The 24,394-nt window shown below is 48.1% G+C and overlaps 1 protein-coding gene across 1 annotated transcript in view; it reads left to right on the top strand.

The window, feature by feature from the left end:
- The first annotated feature begins 361 nt into the window (after window positions 1–361).
- The window catches only part of LOC138471815 (keratin, type I cytoskeletal 18-like), a 91,895-nt gene continuing 67,862 nt past the window's right edge, over window positions 362–24,394 (top strand). Inside the window, exon 1 of the mRNA XM_069609649.1 lies at window positions 362–636. The gene's annotated coding sequence lies outside the window, so the exon portion shown is untranslated. The remainder of the gene's footprint in view (window positions 637–24,394) is intronic.

Below are 24,394 nucleotides of genomic sequence, written 5' to 3'. Positions count from 1 at the left end.
AAAGGGCTCAATGGGAATGGGGAAGGCGCTAATTACCGTAAATTACGGTGCCGTAATTAGCACCAAGGTCCCTTAGTGGGTTGGACTTTAACGCCTGCAAAAAACAGGCGTTAAAGTGTGAATTGGGCGTTAAGGGTTTAACGGCGCCGCAGCCTTTTACGGCGCTGTTAACCCCTTAACGCCAGGGTTGTAATGAGGCCCAGCAAGCAGTGCCCAGATGCCTGACAGTTCGTAGCTATATAAATGCAAGTTGTAATTATAATCCAAGTACACCACAGTGGTAGTGAATGGCAGTGCCCTCAGACACACTCCACGGCCTGTGCGGGTGGGGTCGGTGTCTGCCTTCCGCACCTGCAGGCAGGATGCTTGGGTGGGAAGTGCCGTGTGCGTGTCTCAAATTGCAGCCCACGTAAGTGACCCTGCACCAGAGCCCACCTGCTTAATGAGCACGTCTCCAAGCAGCTCTGCCTCCTTGGCGTGGCCCGGAGGCCCCTCCTCCCCCGCGGCGGCGGATCAGTTTACCTGCCTCCCTGGGAATATAAACGGGGCATTGCTGGTGTATCTGTCAAGGTGAGCCTCTCATCGCACGTAACGAGATCGTCCTCTCGCAGCAGCCTGCTCCCCACAGAACAGAAGGTACGTGGGTTCATGTTAGCACCGCCCTGGACACTAGACGGGCAGGCACTTGAGTGTGTAGTAGCGGTGTTTTTTGTATTTGAAAAGAATAGTACAGGCACTTCTCAGCAGTGCATGCACTTAGGCGCTTGTATTCCAAGTTGTGTGTTTGTGTTCGTGTAGTGCGTGCTCGGGCGCTGAGCGTTCTAGCAAATTAACAATGTTTTGTTTCCATAGCGCTCACGCCTCAGGCATCAATGCGCATGACTTCATATTAATCGCAACTCAAATGAATGGACAGAGCTCTGTGATCCGTTGCACACGCATTGCACCAGCTGGTGTATTAACCCACTGGACTGTCTTGATGTCTGGGAGTTCAACAGAAAAATGGTAGATTGTTAAAAAATGAAAGATCTAAGTTTCTGATTAGGATACAGTTTTCCACGAACTCGGTCCTTAATTCGGACTGTTTTGTTGTTTTACTTTTAACACATTGTCGTTGTGACCACAGGGGTGCGTCTTTGTGGCTAAGGCAGCAAAGGATAGGTGTTACTGTACACCATCAGTATGGGTCTCGTGGTATCCATTTTTAAAGAATTAAATTAGTCACCCTTCCTGTGGGATTCAAAGCGGACCGATGCATACCCATGTTTTGGAGCAGGTGCTGTAGCTCACTGAGCTACCATACGTTAATCTGCAGCGTCCGCAGACGTGAACATTTTGCAACTTATTCAGATGTAATTTCCAGGTACTTGACATTCTCACTTTAAGGAACTGACGTGTGCAGGAGATGGCGTTTGGTGTGTTCGGACACTGTTGATAGAGGTTGGCACACCGAAATCTAGGAACAAATAAACAGCAGGTAGCCCAGCCTGGCGGCCCGTGCGCTGCAGGTGAAAACAGCCACTAAAGAAGCCGGTGCCTCGGTGGCACTGCCGTATTTCCCTCCTTGCCTGTGATGTTTTTATCTCTATTTGATAAAGCGCACATTCGAGCTGCAAGGGCCCTCAACGCGCTGTGCGAAGAAGCTATTTCTCTAAAGGAGCCTCATCACTTGGGGACCAGTCCGGAGTTTGGCGTCCCTCGGAGAGCAGATTATAGAAACCAGGAAGGGGGGCGCAGGGGCCAAAGAGGACACTCGAGTAATCGTGCCTTTCAGGCAAGAGTGGGTCCGGTTTCAATGGCAGTCATTGCAACCGCAGACAGCCGTGTCCTCTCTTCTGCCTGCGCTTGAATTAGTCATGAAGATGTGTGGTGCGCTTTCCTAGAAGATAGCCCAGCGGGGATTCGCACACACCGTGCAGCTCCTATGATTTGCTTTCATGGCAGTTTACAGTGAAGTCAGGGCAGGCTAACACTATATTGGGTCTCTTGTGGGCCCATGGCAAAATGATATTTCAAGTGCCCCCTTGCCTAAAGCTGGCAAATCCATCCCGTGGCACATGGATTATAATGGAGGGATAAAGGAATGGGCGGAGGGGACGAGTAGCTGCAGATTATCATGGGCAGGTGTATTGGCGTCTGAACGAAACAAAGAAAGGCAGCTAGCAGGGAACTGAAACGCTAAACGTACACTGAAAAGCTATTAAGCTCTCGCGAGCAACGTGCTTATGTACTCGAAAGCACAGCACAAAGGCAACACAATAATAAAAACACTGCTGGATACTGAAAGGCCTGAGGGAGGAGAAAGTGCCAGCTGGGCCCTCTCTGAGGCTAGAGGCCTATTGCAACTGAATACCTGAAAGGCCCTGGTGTGGTCCTTGAATACAATAGTTGTATTTAACGTCGCTGTCCAATGTTAATCTTATGAAGAATTGTGCAAGTTGTGTATTATTTCAACAAGCACCTGTGCCTGGTTTGCTCAGCATTTGAGGCTGTGAGGGGAGGTTGGCACCCTTCTTCATTTTTTTTGTTGTTGCTACTTTGGTATTGACTGTGGGAGTGAGGGTATTCCCCACCCACCTCCTCCACCCCCGCGTATGCCCTCCTTAGCCTCCACCAACGGCTGCTTTTCCATCCGTCATCCTCGTGATTTTTGTTGCTTAATTTAACGAGGCTTCCAAATGGCGACATGTCATGTGTGACGCTTTCTATCAGTTATCCCAATGGAGCTTAGCGTGCCATGGTGTGTACGTCCAAACTTATAATGGGAAAAAGTAAAGTACACGTATATCGTGCACGAGTATGGCAATCACCCCTGTGTGATTTTAACTTTAGCCTGTTATTTCTAAGCATTCGGCTGGGAGTTAATGGCTTAATCACAGCTTTAAATGATTACTGGTGTAATACAAATGTCTAAACCAGGTATGCCTTCAGACATTCAATGTATATCTCTCCCATGCACTGAAGTCCGGTTAAAAACAGACAATGACAAACCCAGCAGTTTTGGCTTGAGTTATTAAATGGGCTTTTTACAGGGACTGGCATCATATGTCCAGGTAATCACTTTATTTTCCAGCTGTTGTGATGTTTTTAAGGCCAGGTAGAACCTCAGTGCCTAGAAAATGGCTATCTCCTACCCACACAAAAGCCCATACTATTGTCATTGCCAGGGCTTGTTTATTTACGTCCCTGCCCTCGTTTCGTTTTGCTCATCCTTTCATTTGACCCAGCTCTTGGGAGGATAGCTCAGGGGCAACGTGCTCTCCTAGGAAGCAAGACCACACAGAGCAGCACAGGTTCGATCCCCGGTTCGGTATCATATCATAACGTTCACCTGTTACTTGGGTTCATGTGTTGTTGCTCTCCCGTCTTACCCCATAGTTCATTGGCCTGTTATCAAACTCGCCTTTTGATTTGCCTGGTACCATTGACATTTTCTAGTGAGCGAAGGAGTGGCCAAGGGCCACACCAACTGCCTGCAGGCTGTTCATGTTATTGGCAATGCATAACTCCCTAAACGAACCTCTTCAGAACGAATGTATTGTGTTTCTAGTAGCACCATATGCTGCCTCGGGGTCTGTTACGCGCTGAATAAAATGGCTCTCCATATGGTGTGGAGGAAGCACGGTAGGCAGGCGCTGATTGGGTTTGAGTAGGGCCCCTTCACCGTAGTACTGAGTTCGGATAAGGGAGACAGACAGGAGCGATGCTTAAACAACCTGGACCGAAATAAATACATGCGGCCCTGCCACCCACACCCATGTTCATCACCTTGCTGTCTGCACCGCTGAAGACCCGGTGACGTCACACCAGTGGAACATGGTTTGCCAACCCCACTGCTGTGATGTCATAGCAGAAGGACACAGCAATCAGACACACCTTTATCTGCTAAACCATACACAGCATCCCTGTGAAGTCCATCTGTTCCTGATATGAAGTGTGAGAATGTTTCAGTCGTAGGGCCCGAGTCATGGAATTGTTTGCACTTCTGAAAAGTGACTGTGCACTGCTGAAAAGTGACTTTGCAATGCTGACACAAACCCTGATTCATGGAACTGTGCAAAGTGTATTTTTGCAGTGCAGACTCAGCGCAAAGTCATTTTTGCAGTACAAAATGGGCCTTATTATGATGGCGGTATGGCAACAATGGCGCTGGTATTGCTACCGGCACTGTTGCTACTGTACCGCCATACTAGGGGTTCTGCTCACCGGTGACCGTACCGGCACACGCGAGCAGAACTTGATGGTAGCAACGGTACCTTTATTGACGGTATCGTTGCTACCACCCTCACCATTCCCATTGAGCCCTAAGGGTGCTCAAATGGGAATGGGGATGTATCGGGCCCGGCACCCGCACAAGGGGAATTACCGGGTCCGCTGAGGTCGGAATGACCCGGTAATTCCCCTTTCGCGGGTGCCAGACCCGGATGCGAGTTTGGAGGTAGCCTTGCCGGTAAAACCAGCAAGGATACCTCCAACCTCGTAATGAGGCCTAATGACTATGCACTATCTCATTACGAGGAGGGCGGTAAGGGGTTAACGGCGCCGGTGACTTTGCAATGCTGACACAAACCCTGATTCATGGAACTGTGCAAAGTGTATTTTTGCAGTGCAGACTCAGCGCAAAGTCATTTTTGCAGTACAAAATGGGCCTTATTATGATGGCGGTATGGCAACAATGGCGCTGGTATTGCTACCGGCACTGTTGCTACTGTACCGCCATACTAGGGGTTCTGCTCACCGGTGACCGTACCGGCACACGCGAGCAGAACTTGATGGTAGCAACGGTACCTTTATTGACGGTATCGTTGCTACCACCCTCACCATTCCCATTGAGCCCTAAGGGTGCTCAAATGGGAATGGGGATGTATCGGGCCCGGCACCCGCACAAGGGGAATTACCGGGTCCGCTGAGGTCGGAATGACCCGGTAATTCCCCTTTCGCGGGTGCCAGACCCGGATGCGAGTTTGGAGGTAGCCTTGCCGGTAAAACCAGCAAGGATACCTCCAACCTCGTAATGAGGCCTAATGACTATGCACTATCTCATTACGAGGAGGGCGGTAAGGGGTTAACGGCGCCGGTAAAGGTGCCAGAGCCGTTAACCCCTTACCACCCCATTACAAGGTCCACTCGCGGGACCCGCTTAGGCTGCCTGGTTTTCCAGACATCCTTAGCGGGTCCCACGAGCGGCCCAGCATGCTAACAACGGGCCCATCATTAACAAGCCTGTTGTTAGCATGCTCCCCATTCCCATTGAGCCCTATGGGGGCTCAAATGGGAATGGGGATGGACCGGATCCGGGTTCCCTGAATGGGGAAATACCGGGCCCTCCAAGGTCAGAATGGCCCGGTATTTCCCCATTCAGGGAACTCAGACCCGGGTTTGGGGGTAGCCATGCCCTTAAAACTCGTAATGAGGCATTGTGTGGCTATGCATGTAGCAGTCAATTGTTCCATTGAGTGTAGTGGGCTATCGTTTGTTGAAGGCAGTGGTAGTTATTTGTTTGCAGTGGTAAAGGCTGTGTACGTGAGGCGCACGTTTTTTCACACCCGATCCTGAAATCTTGATGGCGAAAGAAACTTTGCAGCCCTGAATTACATGGCAGGGGCTGAGCGGCTGGGAAAACCCATTCAACTTTTCTTTGCCTACTCTGGCCTCAGTGATTCATTTCGACCTGAAGCAGAAAAAAACAGGGTCATCTCTAGTGGGATGGGGACAAGTAACCGCTTAAAGTGAAATTCCCACCTACCTGTAAGACTGTTTCATCGAGCAGGCTGTGTTCGAGTATGTGACGGCACGGGGGCGGAATGACAGCCTGAGAGGAAGAAATGACATCCCTGTAGGAAGGAATGCCAGACCAGGGGTGGTACAAGAGCCTAGAGGGGCATGAATGACAACTGGGGAAGAGGAATGACGCCCAGTGCCGCGAAATCACAGCCCAGAAAGCAGAGGAATGTAAGCCCACGTGGAACATTCATGCAATGGTGTGGTGGGGAAGGGAAGGAAGGGCGTGACTTCACTGTGGTGAAGCAGGGAGGGAATTACAGTCCATAGGAGGTTTAACAACATATTATAAATGAGTAATGGCAGCCTAGGCGAAGACATAGCATAAGCAGAATGGCCATATGGGCAGGGGGGGGGAGGGAATGACGATGCAGGGGGAAGGAATGAGGAATGGCAGGGTGGTTCTGATAAGAGAAATGACAGATGTGGGGGAAGAAGGGGAAATTACAGCGTTCAGGGAAGACATGAGGAATGACAGTATGGGAGGAAGGAATGAGGGGAGACAGAATGGGGAAAATAATAGGGCAATGCCAGTATGAGGGAAGAAATGAGGAATGACGGTATGGGAGGAAGGAATGAGGGAAGAGAGCATGGGGGAATAATAGGGCAATGCCAGTGTGAGGGAAGAAATGAGGGATGACGGTATGGAAGGAAGGAATGAGGGAAGAGAGCATGGGGGGAATAATAGGGCAATGCCAGTGTGAGGGAAGAAATGAGGGATGACGGTATGGGAGGAAGGAATGAGGGAAGAGAGCATGGGGGGAATAATAGGGCAATGCCAGTGTGAGGGAAGTAATGAGGAATTATGGGATGAGGGAAGCCACAGCGGATGGCAGCATAAGGGAAGAAATACAGAATGACTGCTTCTGAAAGCAGTGGGAAACGACGGCTTGGTGGGAAGGAATACGGAATTGGAACGAGGGAAGACAGCATGAGGAAAAGGAATAAGGGAATGAGAGCAAGAGGAGAGAAATGAGCAAATAAGTGCAAATTGGCAGAAATCATAGCATTGGAGTTGGACATGGAATAAGGAATGGCAGTGGGGGGGAAGAGAATCAGGAATTATACCTGGGGATCTGGTGGGAGAAAGTGTTGACAACATGGAGGGGGAGAAGGGCGCTCGGCGTCAGTGGGGGGGTGTCAGTGTGGGAGAATGACAGCGTGATGAAAGGAAGGGAGGGCAGCATGGGGGAGAGGAAGAGATCATAGCACGGGGCAAGGAAGAGGTGTAAGCATGCGGGAAGGAAGAGAAGACAATGTGGAAGAAGTAAGGGAAACCATCACGTGGGAGGAAAGGGGGGAGTGATGACAGCGTGGGGCGAGGAATAGATGGCAGCATTGGGGTAGTGAGAAATGAAAGCCTATGGAAAGGAAGGCATGTCAATGTAGAGACGAGAAAGGGATGGCAGCATGGGGAGGAAGGGATGACAGCATGGGGAGGAAGGGATGACAGCATGGGGAGGAAGGGATGCCAATGGAGAGAGGAGGAAGGGATGCCAGCATGGGAGGAAGGGGTGACAATGTAGAGAGGAGGAAAGGATGACAGCACGGGGAGGAACGGATGACAGCATGGGGAGGAAGGGATGCCAATGGAGAGAGGAGGAAGGGATGCCAGCATGGGGAGGAAGTGATGACAGCATGGGGAGGAATGGATGCCAGCATGGGGAGGAAGGGATGACAGCATGGGGAGGAAGGGATGACAATAGAGAGAGGAGGAAGGGATGACAGCATGGGGAGGAAGGGGTGGCAGCATGGGGAGGAAGGGATGACAGTGGAGAGAGGAGGAAGGGATGACAGCATGGGGAGGAAGGGATGACAATAGAGAGAGGAGGAAGGGATGACAGCATGGGGAGGAAGGGATGGAAGCATGGGGAGGAAGGGATGACAGTGGAGAGAGGAGGAAGGGATGACAGCATGGGGAGGAAGGGATGACAATAGAGAGAGGAGGAAGGGATGACAGCATGGGGAGGAAGGGATGACAGCATGGGGAGGAAGGGGTGACAGCATGGGGAGGAAGGGATGACAATGGAGATAGGAGGAAGGGATGACAGCATGGGGAGGAAGGGATGACAGCATGGGGAGGAAGGGATGACAGCATTGGGAGGAAGGGATGCCAGCATGGGGAGGAAGGGATGACAGTGGAGAGAGGAGGAAGAGGTGATGGCATGGGGAGGAAGGGATGACAATAGAGAGAGGAGGAAGGGATGGCAGCATGGGAGGAAGGGATGGCAGCATGGGGAGGAAGGGATGACAGTGGAGAGAGGAGGAAGGGATGTCAGCATGGGGAGGAAGGGATGACAGCATAGGGAGGAAGGGTTGCCAATGTAAAGAGGAGGATGGGATGCCAGCATGGGGAGGAAGGGATGACAATAGCGAGAGGAGGAAGGGGTGGCAGCATGGGGAGGAAGGGATGACAGTGGAGAGAGGAGGAAGGGATGACAGCATGGGGAGGAAGGGATGACAACAGAGAGAGGAGGAAGGGATGACAGCATGGGGAGGAAGGGATGGAAGCATGGCGAGGAAGGGATGACAGTGGAGAGAGGAGGAAGGGATGACAGCATGGGGAGGAAGCGATGACAGCATGGGGAGGAAGGGATGCCAGCATGGGGAGGAAGGGATGACAGTGGAGAGAGGAGGAAGAGGTGATGGCATGGGGAGGAAGGGATGGCAGAATGGGGAGGAAGGGATGACAGTGGAGAGAGGAGGAAGAGGTGATGGCATGGGGAGGAAGCGATCACAGCATGGGGAGGAAGGGATGCCAGCATGGGGAGGAAGGAATGACAGTGGAGAGAGGAGGAAGAGGTGATGGCATGGGGAGGAAGGGATGACAGCATGGGGAGGAAGGGATGACAATGGAGAGAGGAGGAAGAGGTGATGGCATGGGGAGGAAGGGATGACAGCATGGGGAGGAAGGGATGACAATGGAGAGAGGAGGAAGGGATGACAGCATGGGGAGGAAGGGATGGCAGCATGGGGAGGAAGGGATGACAATGGAGAGAGGAGAAATGGATGACAGCACGGGGAGGAAGGGATGGCAGCATGGGGAGGAAGGGATGGCAGCATGGGGAGGAAGGGATGACAATGGAGAGAGGAGGAATGGATGACAGCATGGGGAGGAAGGGATGGCAGCATGGGGGGGAAGGGATGGCAGCATGGGGAGGAAGGGATGACAATGGAGAGTGGAGGAATGGATGACAGCATGGGGAGGAAGGGATGGCAGCATGGGGGGGAAGGGATGGCAGCATGGGGAGGAAGGGATGACAATGGAGAGAGGAGGAATGGATGACAGCATGGGGAGGAAGGGATGGCAGCATGGGGGGGAAGGGATGGCAGCATGGGGAGGAAGGGATGGCAGCATGGGGAGGAAGGGATAACAATGGAGAGTGGAGGAATGGATGACAGCATGGGGAGGAAGGGATGGCAGCATGGGGAGGAAGGGATGACAATGGAGAGAGGAGAAATGGATGACAGCACGGGGAGGAAGGGATGGCAGCATGGGGGGGAAGGGATGGCAGCATGGGGAGGAAGGGATGACAATGGAGAGAGGAGGAATGGATGACAGCATGGGGAGGAAGGGATGGCAGCATGGGGGGGAGGGATGGCAGCATGGGGAGGAAGGGATGACAATGGAGAGTGGAGGAATGGATGACAGCATGGGGAGGAAGAACTGTCAGTGTGTGGGGAAGGAAGGAAAGGTAACATGGGAAGAAGGGATGATAGTGTGGGCGGGAGGAATGAATGACAGCTGGGGGAGAGAAGGGATGACCGGGTGGGAGGGAGGAATGAATGACAGCGGGGGTAGAGAAGAGATAACAACATGGGGGAAGGATAACAGTGTGAAGGGAAGAAGGGATGACAGCATTGAGAAAGGAAGGAATGACACAGTGGGGCGAGTAAGAGCTGAGAGTGTGGGGGGAAGGATCTGATGACAGCATGGTCTTGTGTTTAAGTGCCTTGCTCCTGGTTCTAACGAGGTGAGTTTGCATCTTGACTGAAGCTACAGTAGGAATCTGGTACGAATTCACGTGATCTGTCAGCCTTGAAGCAGATCATGGATGGCTTAGGGGAGGGCCAGGTTAAACACTGTAGGGTAGATGACAGAGTCCCAGTTGGTATGGAGAACTGAGGGGCAGCAAAGCAGAGGAACCAATCCCGGCCTAGGCATGAATGCTGTGGCCTGCTGCTACACTGCACCGTGCTGCTGTGTGCGACACTGACACGATGCTGCAGGAACCTAGTGAGACAATCTCAAGCAGCTTGCACAGGATACATGGACTATTCTTCTCGGAAACCAGCAGCAATTAAGAGTGAACTACATCACTACCGTGATACCATTTCCTATAAATAGAGGTCTGCGGCAGATAAACAGAGGCCTGAGCAGTTTGCAACCCAGGGTCTTTTAAAGAATACCAATAGCTAACACTATAGACAGGGGCGTTGCTAGAGGGGGGCTAAGGGGGCTATATCCCCTGATCTTTTGGTTGTAGCCCCGGATAGAATCTCAGGAGCTACAGCCAAAAGACTAGCTAGCCCCCGGTCCCAACAGTTCCGACATCAGCTTAGCCCCGGGTCTTTTCCAGACCTAGCAACTCCCCTGACTATAGAACAAACATAGTGCTGGCGGGTGTCACCGCAGTTAGAGGCCACTACTTTGTATCCCTCTATCAGCATCTACCCATTTGCTGCACAGTGCCGAGGACATATCCTGTCACCTTGCAAATCACAGTGACTCATGGCTCGGCCTCAGCAAGCATCCTCTTTCATTCTGAATCCAAAGAATGCTTCCATGGCTGGCAGCCACAATATTGCATGGGAATAGCTCGGAGTGGACAATTCGGAGCATGTCCAAATTAAACATGGCCACCTCTCTCACCTGGCTCCTCGGGTGCAAGTGCACCCCAATATCGGCATTATCCCATCTGCAGCAATTTTCACTGTCTTTGTTTTTCTTCTCTACAAAGGTGGCCTCTGCAAAGGCATGCACTCTCAGAGGAGACCAGCCACCTCCTGAAAGGCACAAGTCCTGAATAGCAACCAATCATATTCTACATGATTCTACTAGACAAAACCTAGCCCACAGGATGAATCTCTCTGGCATGGTACTTCACTGGTTCACCTCCTGTGTCAGTGACAGGGCACACTTTGTCTCCATGCCAGCTTATTGATCAGACCGCACCCGTGTCAAATATGGGGTCCCGCGAGGCTCCTCGCTATCTCCACTGCTCTTCAACCTATATGTTGAATCCTTTGGAAAGATCCTTAGCAAATACAATATAAATTTTCAGCAATTCACAGATGACAAACAAATATACTTCCAAATATCGTGCCCTGCACAACTCCACCCCTCCAAAACCTGTCTTTCCATCATCACCAACTAGATGGCCACGGACTTCCTTAAACGCAACCCTTCCAAAACAGAAGACCTCCTCATCTGCCCACCAAGGCACAAGCCCAACCTCACCCCCTGGATCCAAGAACTCAGCACAGGCAACCCACAAATATCCCTCTTCTCAGCTGATAAATCCCTTGTCTTCACTGTCGACCCCCACCTTTCCTTCACACAGCACATAGTCGCCGTCACCAAAACATGCAATCTACAACTGTACCTTCTAGGCAAAATCAGAAATATCCTCCCTCCTGACGGCTTCCGCACTGCAATCCAAGCACTGGTTCTCTCTAAGGTGGACTATGGAAATGCTCTCCTCACTGGACTCCCCAACAACACCATTGCCCACATGCAAGCCATGCAAAACGCAGCTGCCAGAGGCATCCTCCACCTACCCAAACATTTACACATCACCCCTGCTCTTGCCCAGCTTCTTTGACTCCCCATACCGCAGAGAATTGCCTTCAAAGGACTGTGCATTGCATTCAAAGCCCTCCACCTCAAAACTCCATCTTACCTTCATGACAAACTCAAGCCCAACACCCACGCAAACACCAGACAAGCCCACCAACACCTTCTATGCATTTCATTCTGCAAACTCACATGCACACAAAAACAACCATTTACCCACTGGGCACCCAGGGCACGGAACACCCTACCTCACCACATACGCATTGCATCCTCAATCACCACTTTAAGAGCCTCAAAAGATACCTGTTTCTCCACACATAACTCTGTCCTCCACTGCTACCGTGTGGCTATCCTAATCTCCATATGCTTTCCTGAAAACATTTTGTAACTTCTTTTTTCAACACCCACTATTTCAATATTTGAACCATGCAAGGTTCTCAGAGACACACTTGGTAGGGCTAGAGTGGGGAAAAAAATAATAAATAAATAATTATTTGGCTTAAATGTAAAAAATAAAACAGCATATAATAAGATATCCTTTGCGCGGTACATGCCACAGGGTTGGCAGTTGTCGTCCTGACCTGATATTCTGCTTCTCAAAACCCATTGCCGTTCTTATCAGTGCCACTGTGTGCACAAAACCAAAAACAGACTCAGTTACAAAGCAAAACCAGTTTCCTAAATTGGAAACTACAAGGTAATTTCTGGAATTTCTATATGTTCTGTTTTCATGTGAGAATCCAACTTGAATTTACATCAGGAAGAGAAATAAGGTGCATGGCTCTTTCAAGCAATAATTAAGGTGACATTATGACAGACACATTTTAAAGACTTGTCAGTTCGGTCCATGTGAGGCTTGGCTTTTTTTACGTCCCCATTGCATTGCATTCTGGTGCTTGTGATCCTGTGTTAGATATTGGCAAAATACAACAAATACTGTACAAGAACACAGAATGGTGTGAGCTAAAAGAGATAGAACTCTGCAACTGCTCAACCCTTGCCCAGGACAACTAAACATGCAATGGTAGAATGTGTAATGTGAAGCCAACACGTTTGCAAATTGTGCAACTAGAACACCCTACAGTTACAGTCATGCTTCCCCCATTTAACCAAACTGTATGGTTCTAGATTATCACTCTACTTAAATTAATTGTATTTTATTTAGCTACCAACATTTCAAAATTGTGATCACTGAGAAAAGTGAAATAAAAAAATCTGACTTTTCTTTGTTTCGCCCACAGGGTGTCTTGTACCCACCTCTGAGTGTCCATTTCCTTCCTTTCTTCCCGAACGTCCAGTGTGGATGTTTGTTTTATGAGCATTTGGGGCTTTGACCCATCATTTATATGAATAAGCTTCACTTGTTATTTACAATTATATTATACTTCCTGATGAAGCTGTCTTTTGTGACAGTGAAACGAGAGTTAAGAAGGTGTGGGAAAAACCTGGAAATGAAGATTCCCAAAAAGCAAAAGCGCAAAATGTGAGAAACTCAACAGGGTTTCTTAGTACCATATAAGAAGAATGAATACAGATTCTATTGCATGTTTTTTGATCCAGGGAGAAATAATTGAATGTTTAACTATGACTTTTAGCACAAATGTATGTCGGGTGGGTTACGGGAATACAGGTAGAAGGGGTGGGGGGCTGTGGGGATTCCTTCACATACATTTGCAGTAACATTTCCTACACATTTTATTTTGATGAATTCTCCCTCAATGAAAAAATCTCGAGGAAATCACATACAACAGTAGAAGCAGCAAGTGTGATCCAGTGAACTCTATATTTGCAACTACTATACTAAGGGCCCGATTCATGGAATTATTTGGGTGGAAAATAAGGAGCCTGAACGCCAAACTGGGTGCATAATCTCTTTCGTCTATCCATGGTATCGAATGCACAAGAATTTCCTTGGACTTGCGTGGATTTCGCAGCAGCCCGCACACACCTGCGAGCGGCCGAGTGCCTTGTGCGGGACACCGCGTAGAGCGTGGGCGTGGCTTGCACAGAGGACGGGGAAGAAGGTGGAACACGAAAATGGGGAAGAACATGTGAAAAAGTGTGAGTTACGAGGGACGACCCGCAATCAGTCCATCGCACACCCACTATTGCGTGGAACAATACGTATTCAGGTATCCAAACGTTCAACCCCCCTGCAGGGAAATGGACACGCAAAGTCCTATCCGCCACCCAAAGGCAGGCGTACAGACACTTGGGCATAGGAATCACTGTGCAGAGGTAAGATTAGTGTCGGATTTAGTGGTGCAGGCACACAGCCGGGGTTCCGATTAACTTAGAGGTACTTGTACACAGTGTAGCAGGGTGCTGGAATGGCTTACGGGGGTTTTACACGCAGATGTTCCGAGTTTTACCCAAATTATAATACGTTTTGTGCATGTTGTCGGGGGGTGCCCGTAACAGTTACGTGGGACCCCGAGATGGAGGCCTTCTTGCGGGGGACCCCACGCACTGTTTCGCGCCCTTGGAAAACGCAAAGGTGACTGTTTCTGGCTGTTTTTGATTTTCGTGGAGGCGAGTTGAGGGTGTTCCGTCCACGACTTGTCTATACTGTTGCTTTCCATGAACAATCCCATGAATACTTAGAGCGCGCAGAAAAACCTCTGCACCCAGGCTCGCTCTGTGACGTTCTCGGCGCGTGGGCGTTGACGGATTTCTGCGCACTTTTCCATGAATTGGTCCCTAAGCCTTGCTAGATATGCTTTTTGCACATAGAAAACAATGACTTAGTTCTTCTTACTGGAAGCACTGATCAATGGCTCTTGCTGCCGTATACAGGGCTCATCAGTGCCAACGTGGGTGGATCTGTTGATGAGGGTGTGGATGAATGAGTGTGGGTGGATGAATAGATAGATATATCTGATTACTTTGTGCATGGGTGATGGAGGTGGATGTATTCGAAGATGGGTGGATTGGTGTTTGGATATACCAGAGTGTGTGAAACAATGTGATGGAAAGTGATCTTGTATGGTGCCATTCTGCCATTCTGTCATTTTGGTGGCACATGGCCCTATAAAAGACAGGGGAGTGAGGAGATTGTTAATGGGCCAGAAGGAGAGGTTGATAGGAAATGTAGGGTGCTTGTGGGTGCAGGCCTGAAGTACTCGAATCCTGAGTGCTGCATGTTTTTGGAGGTGACACTTGGGTATGTGCTTATCTGGAGGAGGAAGACCCCAAGATCTGATCAATTACACGACTGTGAACCTGGGCAAGCCACTTACATGGGTGAGGGGGGAGGGGGGGTGGAGCTAATGAAAGGAGCTTTGTCATGGCTCCAGTAATATTTATGTGAAAACTGATAGGTGTGAGGTTGCCGCGTGCAGAGGATTTCTCTGTCCAATGGAAGGTGGAAGAAGATTGTAGAGGTGAATTGGTTAGTCGGGTGAACTTGCAGTTTGGATGTATTTGATCTATTGTTGAGCACTTTCGCCAAAGTGCTGTACATAATAAACGGTACAAAAAATATGAAACAGGCAATTTATAAGTCCATAATTAAATAAGGCAGAGAAGAAAGAATATATGTGAGGGAAAAGGTGATAGGGTAGGAGAGGGTGTAATTTGAGGGGGGCGGGAACTGCAGTGTTCGGGTGCTAGACAGAAAAGGATCAGAAGTGGAATTGGGCACAAGGGGGTTTAGGGATTACAAGTAGAAACTGAGCTTGGGATCGAAGAGGGCCGGAGGGAACACGTAGAGGGATTAACGAGGCCCGATAAGGGGGATCTTGACCATGTAAACATTTAAAGATGATACAAACAAAGTGAAAGAGTATGCGGGAAGCAAACGGTAGCCAGGAAAGGGAATGGAGTAAAGGAGAGGTAGGGACGAGGCAAAAGACAACTAAGTGTGGAAGAATTTAAGATAGACCATAGAGGGCAATCTGATAGGCGGGCAAGCCAGATAAGAGAAGACTACTGTACAAAATAAGCAGTCAGCTGGAATGAAAGGTGAGATAAGGGTGAGCTTTACACATACTACAAAACCAACGCCGGCACGAGCGAGCTTTATTAGAGATGTGTGTAGAAAAGGAAAGAGAAGAGTCCAAGAAGGCACCCAGATGATGTGCCGAAGTCCTTGGCAGGAGAGAGGGGAGTACAGAAGAAGCTGGGAAAAAGAGCCTCACGGTTTTCGAAGCGTTGAGATGTTGGGAATGAGTATGCATACAAGAATGCACTGCAAGAAGACAGGCAGAGATGGAAGTGTGGCGGGAGTGAGAGGACGAGGAAAAGGAAGCAAAGATCTAGAGTTGGTGCTTTAAAAAATGGGGCAATAGCCCCAATGAAGAGATGAGAGTGGAGAGAGGGAAGTACAGAGAAAAGGGAGGAGGAGAGCCAAGATTAAGCCCTGTGGGAAGACGTGTAGTTGAGGAAAGGTGGGGGAAGGTTGACCGACCCATAACATAGAGAAAGAATGATCGGATAGGCCGGATTGGAGCCAATGCAGGACAGAGCAGGAAGATTCCAGTGAAGCGAGAGGAGAGCGTGTCAAATCCTGCAGAAAGATGAAGAAAAATAAGCGTAGAAGACAGTTTAGAATGACAAGAAGTTAAAAGAGAGTTAGATATGCCAAGGACAACAATTCCTGTGGCATGACAGGATGAAAACCAGATTGGGACTGTGGAAGGCAAGAGTGATGACCAGTTTAAGATGCAACTGGAGAGACGACCCGTTCTAAAATTCTAGATAAGAAATGAAGGTAAGTAGAATGGGCGGAAGAGGGGAGTAGGCAAACAATGGGTACACAGGTGTGTTCGATGCCATGAGGCAGAGAGATAATTCAGCACTATCCAGGGGAATTATTTGGGTGGTTTTTTTTTACATGTTTGCGCTAGTATAGTGTTTTAGATTTGATTCCTTTGTGTGAGTGTTTTAGTGTGTGAGTGTAAGTGCACAGTAAGGTCACAGATTGCTTAGCAGGTCTTTATGTGTTGGTGTGTGGTGGCCATGGTGCAGGTATATGGATGATTGGAATGGTGGATGGAGAAACAGAGGCAAACAACAACCGAAAAAGAGATGGGTGGAAGGTTTTGAATACATCTGGAACACTGGCACTGCTCTAGGGCCTGGGCATTGCCAGAGGTTAAGATTAATTCTAAACCTGCCAGCCATCACCTCTTTCGTTTTGCTGTAGTCACCCCGAGTGGGATAGGTATCCCCAGACGTGGGTCCCATGCCTGCTGGGCCAAGAGACCCAAGCTAATCCACAATGATGAGGCCCAATGAGGCTGAGCCATGTTTGGGGATGCTTGTGGTCTCGTGCAGAAGGGACGTGACCAAGCAGTTCGGACTGCTCCTTTTGCGGTGGGACCAAGCCTGATTTGCATATGGTCTTTCCCTTTCTTGAAGGGCTTGGCAGGTTGAAGAACAAGGGTCTGGAGGGTTGCCCAGAGCAATGCCAGATGTTAAGATTATTCTAAACCTTCCAGCCATCACCCCTTTTGTTTTGCTGGAGAGACAGAGTGCCAGATTCACAGAAGCGTTTTATAATGGCTCAATCCCGTAGGAAAATGCTCTGTGAATCAGGGCCAGAGTTTGCTCTGAAACACATTTCTGCAACTGAATCGCTTCATGATGCTCTTAAGTAAAAGAGCGGAATCCGGCATTTTGAGGAGTCTGTAACCTGTGGCCATGCTTGAAACGCTTGCAGCCATTGAATGGAACTAAGTGAGAACAGGATTAGATGTTTTTAAGAATGTTGCCACGAGTTAAGTTGTAACCGGTATACACATAAAAGACAAAGAAAAATGGCTGCCATCTTGAACAAGTACTGGTCCATATAGAATAAATGAATCTGACCCACCATGGAAATGAAAATTATATACATTGGGATCCCAGCAGCGCAGTGGGTTGGGAGGGGCTAGTAGGGAGTTTGATTTGGCTCCCCCACAAACACTTGCCTCAGAAGATTATAATCATCTGGAAAATGCCCTAAGAGATGAGCTTTTCCTATAATGTTGTTAGCCAAGTTTATAGGTGCAAACCTTTTAAACCCCAAAAAATAAATTGTATTTCAATATTTCCCACAGAGTACAATGCTAGCAAGCGGTTTCACACACATCCTGACCAGACATACACGTAGTCTTGTTTAAGTGTCTTTCTCCTAGTCCTAATGCGGTGCGTTTGAATTTTGACTTAGAAACCATTTAAAGTCCCAAGCAGCTAAACCAATTAACTCGTTGAAGGCTGCAAATGGATTGCAGATCTCGGATCGAGGAAAATCCGGCCCAAAATCCCGCACTGATCCGAGCCTAAATCCGACCCAAAGTCCGGCACTGATCCGACCTATAGGCTCAAAGTTTGGATGATTGGGGAACCGGTTTAGTTAAAGTTAGCGGTTGACATCCGAACACGTGCACCCAAACCACCTGTGTTCTGTGTGATGCTGTTTGTGCAGGACTCGGCTGTTTCCCAGATAGTAAACTTCCAGGAAGTTTCCCAAACTGTCCATAAAGAAGCCCCTCTTTGTCCTTCTCAGTCTTCTGAAAAGGTGATGCCTTTCCCATCCCTGCGGCCATTCTTTCTCTCACGCGCTGAACGTTTGTTTTGCACTTTAGACAAATACGTGCCCGGCATCGTGGCGTTCCCCAGTCGAGCCCACGTCTTTGGCCAGCCTGCAGTTGACTTTGGCTCCCCAGCCTGCATACATCATTTCATGGCTACAGCCGCGATTGCCTCCCAGTTTGGGACGATCCCAGAAGAGATGCTACAACCTTCAGGACTTAAGTAGCGTTTTGCGACACTGCTCCCTATCATAGCACGTCCTGCAATCGCCCAAAAAAGAGGGGCCCGGATGTGCAAATATTTGTAAATTACTATTTATTGGAATTTGCATGTTTTCAAGTTTAAAAGAAATTGTGCTAAATGGTGCATTTTTCACACACGTGGCAATAGCTTAAAATGTCCAACTGCCTGCTGCATTAATTCTCCAATGGTCAATGGTATCCAACAACCAGCTCACAGAGGCTTGGGGGGCAGCCCTACATGATTTTCCGCATAGGCCAGTCCCAGCATGTTTGTAATAATAATGCAGTATGCAACAGCGAGCACACACACTTGTATTTGCTTTATAGTTTTGGGTCACATACTTTTAGTTTCACTCGCTTAGTAAACAGAAAGCCCCAGCGCCAGTTAGAAGATGTGTCTCTCATTCTCACGCTTCATGCATGCCATTGTTATTTAGAAAAACACGGGTCACCGATTAAGGAATGTCCCTCCTTTCCCTGTCTTTGGGAGCTGTGTTCTGTGTGGTGCTATTATTTATTTATTTGTTTATTCATCTATAAAGCGCTCCAAGCCCGCAGGCACCTAGGCGCTCGTTACACAGAGGGAGGCATCGGCCAGCAAAGGGAGGAGCACCAAGTCAGTTGGTTTGGATAGCCTCTGGAGTAAAGATCAAGCGCAACATAGTGGCCTTGCGATCAAGGCGATGCAATGTGTCATGGGTTTGATACTCTAGTCTGGGCGACTTAGCCATTTACCAATTCACTACACTAAGAACTACATTTTGGGTAATAATGATGGCAATAAGTAACATCCATCGGTTAACAAGCGCTCAGAAAATTCATTATTTGTGATAGAAGCGCTATAAACAGAAGTGCAACTTTTCATGGAACTAGATCTGGAGCAGAAAGCTGTTCTTGCAATGTATGTTTGCACCAGGGCATACTGTACCCTGGGCAAGCAATGCCCTCGTGCTAATACTGTACAAAACTGCACTTGCACCAGTGCAAAGTTTCTGTAATCTGGCCCCAGAACTATTATCATTACACTGAAGGCAGCTTCAAAGTGCCGGGGAAACACAGGAGAGCTTGAAGGCGCATTGGGAACTAGGGAATGTGGGAGGAGGGGGGCTGAGGTTGGAAGCAAATCAGTAAGGGGGACGGACCTTCGTAGGAAACAAAACCTGAAGTTGAAAGTGGCGAGAGAGGTACTTGGACAGACCCTGTCTGCTCCCCCTAATTGATACAGTTACCTGCAGAGACACGAGCTAAGTGAGAGTTGGAGGGAGGGGGGGAGGGAGCTGGTGGTGCTGCCAGATACAACCCCACCCCTCCTCTGTTTCTGAGAACTCATGGATGTTTGCAAGTGGCTCAAAATTGAAGGGGCACCCTGCAAAGGTGATAAGAACCCCCGGAGAATCCCTCTACCTGAGACATACACAATTCTTGGGCCAATCCGCCAAACCCTCAATACGTGTGGCTCCCCTGTGTGTAGGGGCTTCATAGGTGTCTGCTATGCCCCTGATTCTGGAAGCATTGAAGGCAACAGCAATCAGGGGGACGTAACACCTTTGCTGGGGTGCTTAGCAAAACTTTCCTTTCATGAGGCATGGCAGCCTAGGGCTGACTTGGACCCTAATGAGATATATATATATATATTTTTACACACTTAATACCAAAGAGGTTTCTAAGCAAGGACCCTGGATTCGAACCTGTGTTGCTCGGATCTTCTTGCTTCCAAGACAAGCACATTGCCACTGAGCTATACTGCCTGTGACGCTCTTTGACGCTTTTGTGGCTGCTCCTGGGAGACACTGCTAGTCTTGGCTTGAGTAGGGGAGCATTAAGGATTCGTGGAGCAAGAACGATCCAAACCTATTCCCATTTGACCCGAGCATTTCAGGGCCAAACAGGTGGTAGCAGAAGGCTGCCAAGTGCACAGAGCTAAGGGGGGCGGGGGGGGGACACTCTGCATGAACACAGCACTGGCCAACCGGATGGAAGCTGGCACAGGAGTATGGGATGAGGGACTGCCCACACCCATACACTTCATGGTCCTCCCCCTTACAGACAGCAAGCCTGGCTATACGCCACATCTCCGACTCTTCCTTCTCTTAGCGCCCCCACTAACATGCTCTGAGGAACACTAATGTGTGCTTCTCCTGGGCCTCGTTTGGAGGAGCTCGTGTCCTGATGAGTACAGCACCTCAAGATCAGAAAGAGAACCCAACCAGAGAAAGGGTTTCTGGAGGAAGGTTTGGAGGGTGTCAAAGTATTGAAATGAACAGGCCTGGGGAGTTTTAAATGCAGACTGCACCGTATTGTCTGATAAGTTAGTCATCCGGGATGTGGGTGGGAGAAGGATCGAACTTAGACTTGAGGTGTCAGAACGCTTGCAGGAGCTTGGAGGAGGACTAGGTTTACCCTCACGGGGGCAAGTGAGGGTGCTTCCAAGGTCGGCTTTGAAACTCTCAGGAATGGCGCATAAGTGCAAAAAGATGGGGGTTTGCCCCCTCACTATTGGCCTAAACAGTCTGGGAGTGGACACGCGCAACATCGTAGACGACAGAGAATCCGACAGAGAAAATCTGACATTTGTCTGGATTGTGCTGTGTGAGGCAGGTTGCTTTTAAGGTGAATGCCCGGTCCCACTGCTATGGCACCTAAAGCAGTAGAGCTTGTGTTAGCCGCTACGGCATAGCCTAGATTTTGACAGAGTTTCATTTTGGTACGCAGTAGCATAATTGCTTGTTTTTCTGGGCTCTCCAGGACACTTGCAGAAGACCCAGAAGAAAGTCCACATTGTCCTCGTCCTCATTTATCAGCGTAAAGCAACTCCTTTTCATTTGCGGTGTCCTTTATGGGCGCTCTAGTATCAAGACGTAGGATTGCCTCCATTTCCATTCATATTTTTTTCTGACATTTAGAAGCCCAGCAGATTATAGGAACCTCGATATCGTGCTATTCTTGGGGAATGGTTTAGTCTGTGAGGATCGCTCTGTAAATACAATCACCGAGTCACTCACTCTATTGCTCCCTCATCCTCTCACTCACTCACGACTAGTACTCTTGTGGCTACATTGCCAGCAGTGGAGGCCTAACACATAACCAACGGATTCTGGCCAATATTAACTGAGTGTAGTCTCTAGTGTTTGGATACCTAATGGGGGTAGGTTGGTCCAGGAGGTGGCAATGACAGGAGACCTCTGTTATCAAGGTTAATAGAATTCAGCTGTAAGGTAATATGAACACATCCCAGGAACAGAAAATTCAGTGACATGTTCATTCTTTCTGGAAAAACAAGCAGTCTCAGACGTTTCTGATTTGAGCTGCATCAGTCAGATACAGCTCAAATCCCTGGGCACCCCAATCCCTCAAGACTCGTTTTGGCATATTATTCACACCTGGGTGTTACTTTGTGCTCCTGCATAATGTCTATTTCACCTTCAACAGGGTAAATACTTATTACGATACAGTTGGCCCTCTCCTGCTTTTTCACAGTCAGGGTTAAAGCAATTGAAGATTACCATGAGGACTCCCCAGTGGTTAAGAAGTCCAGGCCCACTTTTTGGTTTTCTTGATGAGTCTCCCTAAGTGGAATGGATACACTCAGATATGGATCCTAAGCATGCTTTACCTGGGGACTCAAGATGCGCCGGGTTCAATAAGATTGAAACATGTTCAGATCTCTTCGGTTCTCATGCCATTGACTTCATTAGGTGTGGCTGATGGGATTTGTAGTCCGTAACATCTGGAGAGCCAATGGTGGCAGACTTCTGGCCTAACAGAGTGGACTGCTCCCATTGCAGGCGATGTCAACATTTATGTGCACATGCGTGGGTCTCTCTTTAATGGCAAGTACAAGCTAAAACATGATGCAATCAAATTCTGCCAGAAGAATACCCATTGGTTTAGAAGGAATAGCTGAAGCCTTTTCATTCATCACTTTTTGTTTTTCTGGGCTACTATTTCCAACACTAGAATTCAGGTCATCCCTCTTCAAGCTTTTGCTTAACCTGATGATACAGACTTAGTGCTGCTCACTTACTTCTACGAAATGTTGTAACTGGCCATAGTCTAAGAAGAACATAGTTTGATTGGTCAGTGTTTTGCTCATCTGGCCTTGTGGCACTTTTATGCGGTGCCAAGGTATGTGGTGGGGAAGGAGAGATGGGTGCTATGATCCAGTACAAAAAAGTTACTTCCTTCCCGTTCCCAGGTTTGAGGCCTTTTCTGTCAGTCTGTTTGTGGCCTTGGCATGTCGTCTCTGGATGTGGTAAGAACGTGGCAGGTTCACTATCTAATTGGGCCTTGAATAAATGACCATTGTTTTCGATCATGTGGTAGAGGACCACTGCTCAGAGCTCAATCGAATGTATTAATTGGATTTTCTGCTGTCTTAATGTGTGTATGCTTTCTTTTGGCAGCCACTTGGGGTACTGTGCATTCGTCCATTATGCGATCACTTGGCACGGTAGTTACTTGCACCTGCCATTCAAGGATATATCTATTTCTCACTGCTACCAATTGAAACTAATTAACTTTAATAATGGCATGCTCTGCGCCCTGAGAAACATTATCTGTTGGGGTTTCAGCTTCTAAGCTGAACTCCTCTCAGCACACTGACCTTGGTGCTTGGACTACTGTCTAAGCATTGTGAGGCCTGGAATCTTGTGTTAAGAAATGCTATGTTTGGATGCAGTATTTCAGAATTGAGGCCCGCAGAGTTTGGTCTAAGTAATGGCAGTACTTTGGTTCATTCTCCGCGGTGTTTGTGTTCTTCGTGTCTTTTGCATGCCGCTATTCATTATTCGCTGCACGCGTATGCTGCAACCTTTCCCAACCTACCCATCTCTATACTACTTGTGCAACCCTATCTTGGTATTTTGCAACCGTTCACTGCTTCACTGCTCCTAGGAATGCAAACTACTTCTCGCCCAACTTGTGTCGCATATCCTATTCTACTCTTCATGTCGGCTGCGTGGCCACTAGTGTTTTACTGAATGTTTCTTAGCTTGCACTTTCCTTCATAACTGGGAACAGATGGGGGCGTGGCTAGACCCGGTGCAACTCTCATCTGCACCATCACAAGCACGTATTCTTGAAAAGGATTCGAAAGCTATAGATTGCATGCGCTTCATAAATGAAGCGTTTGATCTGAGAACCTGTGATTAGGAATTCAGCCAAGCAAGGAATCTTCATTATTCTGTACTTGCTTCCTCCTTACCCTCAATCACACGTTCCCACAATAAGTTACTGAATAAGTATTTGCCACAGGTCTGCATTCCAGAGCATTAGGGTAGCAAACAAGGAATGGTAGAGGGTGGTACAGAGCCACCCATCAAAGAGAATTAGCTTGTTCTATATTTTTTTTAATTTTTTTTTATTTAAAGTGCATTAGTTCACATATGACTTTTTTACACTAAATTCAACCATAACAAATTCACAATACAAATATAACACAGTATTTTGTTAAGACAGAAAAGGAATACATAAGAATTGCAGTTAGATTAAATAGCACATCCAAATTGATCGTAAGTAATTATCCAAGGCAGGGACCTGTAAAACACATACAGGGGGCTACTTCCCATACTCAGTAATACCCTGCTACCATTATCTAAGATGCATACGTATGGAAAGAGGACTTGAGAGGTAACTATTGTGGCCACTATTGCAATTCTCAGGGATAGAGTTTTTTAGGCATAATTGTTAAGAAAAACCATAACATAAATTATCTGGCTTAGTTCTGTTGTTATTTAATTTGATTGATGTACCCAAATTAGTATATTGTTTGCATCTGATGGGGTGACAAAGTCACACCAAGGAAATGGTATTATAGTGATGTAATGTCTGAAATGTTAGTGTTGTTAAACATTTTTATAGGAAATATTAGATATGAATTGTGTATTGTTTTTACTTCTTTGATACTGTATGTTTTATATGCAATTGTATTGTGTAGTGCAAAGATTTCAAAAAATCTAAGGTGCAAAGTTATTGCAACACTTGCATCACCATACACAAGACTGCCACAGCCATGATTTGCTGGTTCTTTATTTATACCTTTGAGACTGCCTGCAATTTT

Source organism: Ambystoma mexicanum, chromosome 8, assembly GCF_040938575.1.
Source record: "Ambystoma mexicanum isolate Mex_15411 chromosome 8, UKY_AmexF1_1, whole genome shotgun sequence".
Taxonomy (NCBI): domain Eukaryota; kingdom Metazoa; phylum Chordata; class Amphibia; order Caudata; family Ambystomatidae; genus Ambystoma; species Ambystoma mexicanum.
Note: the sequence above shows the minus strand (reverse complement) of the source record. Positions and strands in the feature narration are given on the sequence as shown.